Genomic DNA, 11,121 nt, shown 5'->3' on the forward strand with positions numbered 1-11,121 from the left:
AGTCAATTTTCCTTTATACCATTGGATTTGCATTATGTTCCAGATCAATTTATTTTAACCAATAGAGATAAATAAATTTAGTTTCATTTATTCATGAATTTAGTATTTTAATATTTTTACTATGAAATTCATATGTTAACTATGAGAAAATAATGCAACATTTACCTCTTAGTTTTTGAAGTACATCATACCTAGATATACGTTGAAACATACTGTTTTTAGTTCTTACATTTAGTAGCATTTATTGAGAGACAGAAAAAAGCAAAAATGCTAAGTTTTCACAGGTCATAAATCCAGAAGTTTTACAGCTGACTATATGGGGATAGATATTCAGAGGACTGCTTCAGAAATAATCACTCCAATCTTGGATCTATAAATAATGTGAGGCTAGTGACACTATTCACTGAGACAGGTAATGTCAAAAGAGGCACATTTACCAGGAAAAAAACACATGTTCTTTTTGAAAATAATTATACATTTAGTCTACCTCTTTATTTTACAAGAAGTCAGCTAAAATCAACTACAAGAATCAACTTTTCAACCTTTGTTATATAATAGAAAGTGGTGAAATCTCTTTTCAGTGACTTTTACACCACTTTTTACAGAAACTTTATATAAAAAAAATATTTTCTACAAATGTTTATTTTAAAACATTCCTGTCTCTTCATTTTGAATGCTGGAATTTGGTAATTTTTCAAATTCACTAAGACATGAATACTCCTTGTTTTTTTTTTTTTAATTTCATTCAGTTTATATGATTTTATGTTAAAATGAATATTTTAAATAAAAAAACATAAAAAATAAATGAATTAGCCTGAAAGTGGAGCATAGGGGCAGATGTGAATTACAAAATTATATCCCATCTAACAACTGTCATGTGGAATGTTTTAAATTAATTTTTGTCCTAAATCCAGTTTGTCTTGAGCAGAAATCTAGATTTTGATATGGAAATAAAGTATTTATCATTTCCAAAACATACTCCTTTTGGAACACAGATACAACTTTTCTTGATACTTGTCAAAATTCTTCGAAACCAACTTATTTATATAAGTTCTTTTAATTAAGATGATTCTAAGTTAAATAGAAGATACATATATGCCACTTATCAGAGTTGAATACTTGTTAGAATGCCAATACTAGCCTAAATCATTTGACAACTATTCCTATGCCCATTATTAGTTAGGTTTCATTTGGATTCTGTATTTTATGTAATGATTCCTATAATTATAATATGAGATCATCACAAAACATCACAACCCTTGATGGCAAATACAAAATTTTTGCCTTTTGCAAAACAGAAGAGATATTTGTTGTATTACATGAACAATGAACAAATTCTATAAATGAAACTCTTAAGCAGTTAACACACAATATAAAATATTTAAAGTTAAAATATTTAATATTTTAATAAAATTAATATTTTAATTTTAATAGAAATAAAGTATTTTAGTGATATAAATTAACAAAATATTGTAGAATGTGCAAATGAAAAACTAGAAAACACAGATGAAGACATTAAAGAAAACCCATATAGGGGCACCTGAGTGGCTCAGTCCATTAAGCATCTGCCTTCAACTCAGGTCATGATCTTGGGGTCCTAGGATCTAGCCCTGTGTTAGAGTTCCCTTGGAGCAGAGAGCATGCTTCTCCCTCTCCCTCTGCCTGCCACTCCTCCTGCTTGTGCTCTCTGTCTGTGTCAAATAAATAAAATATTTTTAAAAGAATATGAAAAAAAAAGAAAGAGAGAAAAAAAGAAAGAAAGAAAGAAGAAAAGAAAGAAAGAAAGAAAGAAAGAAAGAAAGAAAGAAAGAAAGAAAGAAGAAAGGAAGAAGGAAAGAAGGAAGAAGGAGGGAAGGAAGGAAAGGAGAAAAGCTATATAATTGGAGAGAGACTCTGTCTTCATAGAGGAAAGAACTCAATATTAAAGTTTCCAGTTGAAACACCTGGGTGGCTCAGTGGTTGAGCATCTGCCTTCGGCCCAGGTCATAATCCCAGGGTCCTGGTCAAGTCCCATATCAGGCTCCTCACAGGGAGCCTACTTCTCCTTCTACCTATGCCTTTTCCTCTCTCTCTGTGTCTCTCATGAATAAATAAATAAAATCTTAAAAAAGTTTCCAATTGTTCCTAATAGAAATACCCTTAATAAAAATGTAAATAAAATATATTTTATATTAATAATTTTATTATATGCGACAAGAAATTTCTATTAGGCCACACAGTTTATGTTACTTTCTTACAGCACAGTTGATAAATCAAGCCACTTATTTAACATAGAAAGATACATGTGAGGAAAGAAAACATACACCAGGCTTGATGGTGAGAGAATGAATGCTTCCTTGTTAGGATGTTCTGTTCTATCACCACTACTTTTAAATTTTTTTTTCCATAAATTCTAGTGCGGTCAATAGCAAGAAAACAGAATAATGATCATTCTCACTCAAAAGAAAGAAATGAAACTTTCATTTTTCATAGACAACATGATTTGGCTACATAGAAAATCCCTAAGAATCTACAAAAAAACTGCTGTTAACCATTAAGCAAGTTTAGTTAGATCATAAGATACAAGATTAATACATAAAAGTCAATCAAGTGCCTAAGTACCAACAATGAACAACTTGCAATGGGAAATTAAGGAAACAGTACCATTTACATAAAAGCATCAAAGAAAGTACTTGGTGTAAATTAACAAAATTTGTGTAGATTGTGTATACAGATAACTAGACACTGATAAAGAAATTAAAGAGCTATATAATTGGAGAGAGATTCTGTTTTCATAGAGGAAGGAACTTAATTTTAAGATTCCAATTGTTCCTAATTTTATCTATAGATTCAATGTAATTTCAAAATCCCAGGAAGTTTTTAACTCTATTGGCAAACTGTCTATAATAATTTATATGGAAAGGCAAAAGTGCTATAATGGCTAAAGCAAAAGAAAATTTCTAAAGCATCATGTGAAAGAGAAAATCAAAAGAAAATCACAATAACTGGATTTCAATAGAGCTACAGTAATCAAAAAAGTGTTGTATTAGCAAAATAGACACATTAACAAAACAAGGCTGATGCAAATAAATGAATGGATTTTTTACCAAAGCACAGAAATAATTCACTCTAGAAAGATAACCTTTATAATAAAGGATCTGGAAAAATTTGAAGTCCATATGCACAACAAACAACAAAAACAAACAAAAAATACATGCATCTTACAAAAATTTAGCTCAAATTGGATCAGAGACATAAATGTAAATTCAAAACTGTAAGATTTCTAGAAAAAAAATTAAAATTGTGTAATATGGAGGGTCTGGTGATGAATTTTCAGATATAACGTCAGATTTACAACCTGAAAGAAAAACTGACAAATTAAATTTTATGAAGTTAAAGCTTTTGCTCTGTGAGAGACACGATTAGTATTCAGGGAAAAAAGGCTGTGCTACTTCTGAGAGATTAAATATGTGTATTAGAAAAGCTTCATTCAGACATGAATTATTATGCTGTTGTTTTTGAGTTCAATGTTAATGAATCATACACACATAAACATAGTATCTATAAACAGAAACACACATTTGAAAGCTTATATATTGATTAGTTGAAAAAATATCGTGACTAAAATACTGTAGAAAACTCACCCTTTATTCTTACTTAAAACAATTGTTTGGTATTCAAATATTCAGTGTTCACTATAACTTTATTCAACATAATCACTGTGAATAAAGAGAATGGACTGTATATGGTACTGTAGTATGGATCTGTGATGCGAGGTATTTGTCCTGAAACCCATTTGTCCAAAACCCATAGAACTTTCAGCATATGTTTTTAAAAGTCCAGAATGTAGAAGGATCTCAATAGGATATGGACTGTATAACAGTAATAATTATATTACAAATAGATGTCAAGCTCATTGAAAGTGATGGAGGAAAATTGTGCTGACCTAACCAACTTTGAAAAACATTGTTTATTTTAATATGAATAAAACAAAAGGAACTGTACACAACTGTTTCTAGTTGGTAAAATCTTTTATCACAGGAGTAAGTTGTAGTAATTCTAAGATGTCTGTACATGTACAGTTAGGACTGAAAAAATAAGTAAATGGATGGTGGATGGTGGGAGCTAGATTTTCCTATGTTGACAGGTTGATTATGGGCAAGCAATGTGGGAAGGCTACAATGATCCATGTGGTATTGGATTAGATTCAAAGAGCAAACATCCTCTGACAGAGTTAAAATATTTTAGCTTTATAACAAGAGGAAGCACTGAAAACAAAATAGCTAAGAACACAGGCTATGCCTTATTTTGAATAACAGAATTTTAAATACCCATTCTACAGCTAAGATGGCCTTTACAAAAAGCATTAAGATTTCCCTAAACTATGCTCTAGACTACTAAAGTTCTGGCATCTCTTGTCTTATAAATAAGTGATTTGTGGCCAATCAAATGCATTCATTACTGTTTGAAATTAGATGTGTTTTGTAAAATAAATTATATAATGCTAGGTGATTTTATATTTAATTTAAAATTTTAGGTAGGGTTAATTTCTAGTTTTTTTCAGGGCATGTTTAAACTAGTTTTAGTGCTAATGTTTCCTGACCCAATATACTATGTTTATTGTGGGAAGGTAAAGGTTCTGTAGTCTCAATAGGTACTGACAAGGGACTTAATTACCACTGCAATCTGGATTCATTTAATTCCATTCAAATGAGGATTGATTGGCATCAGCATTATAATGAGGACACTTCTCAAAATGGACTCAGCCTCAAATGTTTCCTTTGTTTTTCTGCCCTATATTTAACCTTCTTATAAAATGAGACACTTAAAATATAAAATAATAAGTAGTCATTACCATAAAGGTAGACATTTTCATTATCTTTATCCTATGGTAAATAGCAGATTTATAAATAAGAAAATTCGAAAGAGTTATGTAATTTTTTAAAACAGAGTTGATCTATAGTTAATTTGCCTAAGAAGTGATTGACAACTGATTGCCACCTTTGTGTAAGCCAGTGGATCATTTTATTAGCAATGATGGTTTTTTGAACATGATAAAATAATGATAGCAGCTATAGATGTGACCAAAGGAAATTTCTGTCAATCATGTTCTGATGGTGCATATTATAACAGAAGGACAAAAAATAAGCTTATAAAAGGTAAAGAATATATCTAAACCAGCAGGGTTAAAAGATAGATAACTCACTGTCTACCTTCCCAGACTTGTTTTGTTCCTTAAATTAGCAGGTCATTGGGGAAAAAAAAAATCTATTTGGTAGTGGGAAACATAAAAATATAAGGAATGTTAATAAAAACACTGTACCTTGGTCCCATCTAACCTACTTCTCTATCTCTGACATTTTATTTAAGGAGATTTGTTGATAAATTTGGCAACACTTCCCAGACATCACTGCATATCCGATAATGATTATGGCTCAATAAATTTAACTTTCAATTATCATGAACTGTAATAGATATTGTGATGTGTTGCCGAATATTTTCATCTCTTTGTCCTCCTATTCAATAATATTTTACCATGTATCACTTCCTGTTTGCTTGCGCCATCTAATAGTTTAGGCCGACTAATTATAAGAGGCAGTGAGTGGTGTGAGTCACTGCCAAACAGGAGAATTTTATTGCCAATAGACAAACCTAGTGAGATCTCTTTCCCTCTGCCACAGTGACAGAAAAATATCAATTTAGTGACTCTTCTAATAGACTCAATCGAGTGAGGATATGTGGGATACAGACCCCAGTGTGTCCAAAATAGATATAGTAATAAATTAGAAAGCCATCCTTATTGTTTAAGGTAATTTTAGTTCGAGGGTTGTATTTTTACCCCCCTATAGTTGAATCTGATACCTGAAATAATTTAACAACTCTTTGTAAAGGATCAGCCATCTATATGCAGGACTGTTCCAGGCACAGTGAATGCACTGGTGAACAAGGCTGATAAGCTTCGCGCCCAGTGGCTAAGTCCATAAACACAATAAACAAAAACATAAACAATTTCATATCATTTCAATGATGTGTAAGTACTATGAAGTAATTACAATAGAGTAATGGTAAGGGACACGTAAAAGAGGTACCTGAAAAAGTGACAACTGAATGGAAAATAAAAAGAAGTAACAATATGAAAATTGGAGAAAGTCTCTTTTAGATAAAGAAAAACAATTTCCTGCAGCAGAAATCATCTTGGTAAATTTGGGGATACAGAACAAAATCTCCTATGCCTGAGGATGCCAGAGAGCGAGAAGTATGAAATTAGACTGGAGAGATGGGACCAGTTGGTGTAGGACTATGTATAGCATAAAGATGCTTGCAATAGCAATTTATTGAAATGTTACAATGGGTCAGAGAGTGATCTGATCTAATTTACATTTTGAGATTTTCTACTGCATTGTAGAAAATTAATCCTGGACGGGCAAAAATGGAAGGAAGAAAAGTCAATGAGGTCCCTACAGCAGGGTGCAATGTGTAAGAGGCTGTTGACAATGAATAGCTTTTTATGATGGGAAACAGTGAAAAAGGAAAGAATTTGAGTTGTTTTTGGAAGTAGTACAGAAAGCACATGCCATTGTTTGTGATAAGTGGTGCTAAGGGACAGAGACAGAGGATTAATCTTAGCATTTGGGCCTGAGCAAATATACGAATGGTGGTGTAATTATAGAGAATGGGAAATAAGATGGAGATGTGCCTTCACCATATATTCACTCTAAGAATTATATTCTTTAAAACTATGATTATAATAGAGATAATACATTTTAGGACAGGAAAAATTGTGTGACTTTTATCCTAAGTACATACGAGAGGCATCACTTAGCATAGTCCTTAAAAAGTGTCTGTAAACACCTCCTCCTGTTAGGATATGCCTTCAGTACACTAAGAACTGACATGAAACTAGCATTTAGATGCATCAACATGATAAAAATGCATTCGAATATATATTATTAAGAATAATATTAAAATGTGATAGCAATATTTTCAGTATTACCAAGAATGATTTATTTCGATTAAATCAATTAATATTTAATTTAATAGTGTTTATTATCTTTTATATATTTTACTAGCCTTTGTAATTCTACCATTAGGCAGGGATAATCAGCTTCACGTGACAACTGAGAAAACACCATCAGAGAATTTTAAGTGACTTGCTAATGTAAGTTGGTAGCAGATATGCTATAAAAATTCAGAAAACAATGACTACTAACCTAGTAAGTCTGTAGAGGAGCATGTCATATTTCACTAAAATTCCTCTTATGGAATACCATCGTATACTGGAGACTAGACAACAAGGTCAAAATATAAGAAAGATGAGTCTCATCTATTACAAAAGTGTCCCACTTAATTTCTTATTTACAGATAAAACTGTACAAGCACCATAGTTCCTGAAGATAAATAGATATCAAAATCTCAAAGGAGAAAGAAAAATGACCAGAAACACATCAAGAGAGATAAAGTTTTTTTAGAAGATATTCAACATTTCTATTCTAGTGAAATCAGACACATTGCGTCCAAAAATAACTCTTAACTTTTGATTGTTCTAAGAGGCAGTGTTACCCACAGCAGCATAGACGTAATAAGTTATCGCAACTTTATTCACATTTGGATGGAGGAAGAAAAAGGTTTTCTGTCAGGGAAAACAAGAGGATGACATTGTATCCCATCTATTCCTAATTTCATGAGACAAAGATTTTGGAGACTGTTCTCAATCCCAAATCCTGTACGACTATTTATTTGAAGTGTTGCTTTGTTGAATCACACTTTAATATATCTGAAGGTTTTAAAATACTATTCCCCAGGATAATAAGCATATTGCAAGTGGTGTCAATACTGGTTGCAGTCTTTGAGAAATCATAGTTATCAGAAAAAAAAAAGAAATATTACTCCCCCAAAAGTCTACTCCACATCTAATCTTTGTATTTTTGTAGGCAAGACGATATTCTTATCCAGCTTATTTAAAATTGTTTTTGTCAGTTACTGCCAAAAAGTTCTGACTAAAATGAATTAAAATAGACAAGCATTTTTATTTCCAACAAGGTAGACTTCCTTGTAAGTAGAACAATTCTTCTTCTTCTTCTTCTTCTTTTTTTTTAATGTAAAGGCTTTTTATTAGGAACCACAGGAATGAGCTGCTTATTCCTCTATAACAGTCTAGAGCAGGTCATCAGGCCTAGGATGGAGAGGTTATCAAAGGTGCTGTGCTGTGCTTTGCTGCACTTGCTTAGGGCCTGGAAGGAAAGAGGGCGGCAACAGAGGTTGGCAGGAACTGGTGTCAGCCAAGACACCAACAGCCTGGGGAGAACCCTCTACCTAACTTCCAACTCCACTCAAGGCTGGAGCATGCCAGGAGACAGAGCACGTGGCTGGAGCAGGCAGGCCGCAGCAGTGTTGAGCCCCTGGCCCCATTCTCGGCTACTTCACTTCACTTGCCTGCTCTCCACACTTCTTGCCGTTTGGTGATTAGGTATTTGAAGAATTCATACACAGACCATGCGATGGCCGTGGAGGGGATCTGGTGAATCACTCTGGCCTGTACCCCTCGGAAGTAGGCGGTCACCCCACCTGATTGATATACCGTCCTGAAGGCACGAGCCATGCCTGTGATATGTCCTGTGATGTTGGAGTTCAAAGCCAGGGATTCCTGGGTGTTGAGCAGTGTTTTGCAAAAGTCCAGTGGGGTTGTGGCAGCGGCGGCTACAGCTCGTGCACAGGCTCCAGAGAGAACGTGGGAGCTGGGGTTGTACCGTCTCTGGGGGTTAAAGTGCTCTTGCAGGAATTCATAGGTCATGAAGTGAATGGCTTGGAAGGGAACATTCATGGTCAGCTGCGTGGTGTAACTAGGATAAAAGGCGCCGGCCCCTTCATTTAGCCCCAGTGCCCGTACACAGTCTGTCACCCGGTGGGACGGTGAGTTGTACCTCTGCATCCTCTGCTGGGCCACTTCTGCTGGATTCACGGCTGCATCATGCAGTAACGTTGCTACACACCCGGCTGCACCGTTGGCAACTATTGCCCCCAGGATGGATCACAGCCCTCAATGTCTTTTTTAACTTTTCATAGCAGGCAAAATAGAGGGCATGGGCAGGCCCTGCGGCTGTTGCTGTGACGTTGAGCCCCCGCATAGGCCTCCACAGGCCCTCGGTTCTATAATCCTCCAGGGAGCCTCCAACACGTTTCCATAGCGGGCGGCTGGGGCAGGCTGCAGGCTTTGCATCCGGGCCTGTTCCATCCCATCCCACCCTATTCCTGTTTAGTCCCAGCTAGGATCCAGGGCTTTGGCTGACAGATTTTCTCTCCACAGTCCCGATTCAGAGCTCACTGACGGTTAGAAATGGGTCCTGGTTCCTGGCTGGGTTCAATTCCCAGCCGGGACCTTGCTTGCATGAAGTATGGGTCGATTGGTGTGGTGATGGCAGGAGCCAGGAAGGAACCCGTGTCGGCTGCGGCTGCCGGCGGGATCCTGGCTCCGGACAGGACCCAGCGGTCGGGTCAGCCCCAGGTCGCGTTCGGAGCCGGTCCAGGTCTCACCTTGATGCAGTCTATGGGGTACATCACGCAGTGCTTCGGGATCCCTGCCACGGCGCCTGCCACCATGTGCGTGGTGACAGTGGCTCCAGCTGGCATCGCCTCGTAGTCCGGGCCGGAGTCCGGATCCTGCCGTACTGGGCCAGGCCTGCAGGCCCCGGCCCCCCCCCCCGCCGCCGGCCCCGGCCCACGCCCCGCTGCAGCCACCGGTCCAGCAGCGCGACTCCCCGGAGCTCCCCCCTGACCCAGCCCCCGCCGCCCCCCACACCGCCAGCACCCCGCCCCTCCATAAGTAGAACAATTATTCTTAATTTAATAAGATTTTTGGGGAGCTACAAATATCCCCTATGTGCTTAATCTCTCTGTCATCTTCCTTGCTTTCGACAGGGTGCCTGAAATTCCACAGAAAAGTCTTATTCATTTAGATTCAGTATATCATGGTTTTAATGTGAGGATGCCACATAAAATGTTAAAAATAAGCTATTAACAAAACCATTTAGTTTGAGGGAACAAGATGGATGGTAAACAGTTGTGGGTCAGAAAGGACAAAAAAAAAAGGAAAAATTTGAAGGCTGGGAGAAAGTAGAATTAATAAAAGAGGCTGGAGGTTCTGAAGCAGATCTCCCTCATCGTCAAAGGCGACAGCAACCTTGGTCTTATTAGCAAATCCATGCGTCACAAGCTCAATTTCCAGGAGTTCTGATAAATTTAAGTTGCTTTCGATGATAAATGCAAAATGTTAACAAGAAATCCACAGCATAGGGATAGATAAATTATCTCCTTGCCAATGACTTTAGAATGAAATGAAAATTTTTTATAATTTATAACAAGCACAAAAATTTGGTTACAATGCCAAACTTGTTTTTTTTTAATTTTTTTTTCCAAATTTGTTTAATGCTATTGATGTCTCTAGAGGTGCTGAATATTTGCTAGAATAGTAAATTTGCTGAATCAAGGCAGTACTAATTATGAGAAGGGTGGGGAAATAAAGAGAAACTGACAATGTAAAAGATTTCTAACCTGAAATTTTAAACACTTCTTTAATCTTGAAATCATTCTGTGTTGCATTTCTGCTTTTTATACTAAACTGGTATACTGTTATCATTAGCGATACTTAAGTTTTACACGACCTTATGATTTGTACTGTGTGAGGATTTTTGCATGTGAAGAAATATTTGCTCCAAATTATTATTTTTTAGAATTCTAAATGGACCATTTGTCTCTATGAACAGCTGTAATAGCTAAATCTCTGCTTTAAAAGATGGCTTTTGATATTCTTTAATGCCAATTACTAAGTCATTTGCTTTCTCAGCTGGCTTTTCCCCCCTTTTCTGTTAAATCACAACTAGTTGTGCCACACTGCGATCTTTTCATTAACACTTTAGGCACATATAATTAGCACATTTATTGCTTTTTGTCTAATTGTCTATTCAAAAGATTGATACTTTACCATCTATTTTGTCGTAGTAACCAATGACTGCTAACCATGAGTCTTTTAACTTTCTTTAGGATATAAGCTTATCTAGGTAAAAGCAAGATGCCAAATTTGATTTGTAGCTATATGGAATTAACCAAGGTTTGAAACATACAAGAATATAATTCACAAACTTTTGA

At 35.9% G+C, this 11,121-nt stretch overlaps 1 pseudogene; it reads right to left on the reverse strand.

Moving 5' to 3' along the window:
- Window positions 1–8,404: 8,404 nt before the first annotated feature.
- Window positions 8,405–9,797, reverse strand: LOC129502281 (mitoferrin-2-like; annotated as a pseudogene).
- Between the last annotated feature and the right edge of the window lie 1,324 nt (window positions 9,798–11,121).

The sequence above is a fragment of the Nyctereutes procyonoides genome, unplaced genomic scaffold (genome assembly GCF_905146905.1).
Source record: "Nyctereutes procyonoides isolate TBG_1078 unplaced genomic scaffold, NYPRO_anot_genome, whole genome shotgun sequence".
Taxonomy (NCBI): Eukaryota; Metazoa; Chordata; class Mammalia; order Carnivora; family Canidae; genus Nyctereutes; species Nyctereutes procyonoides.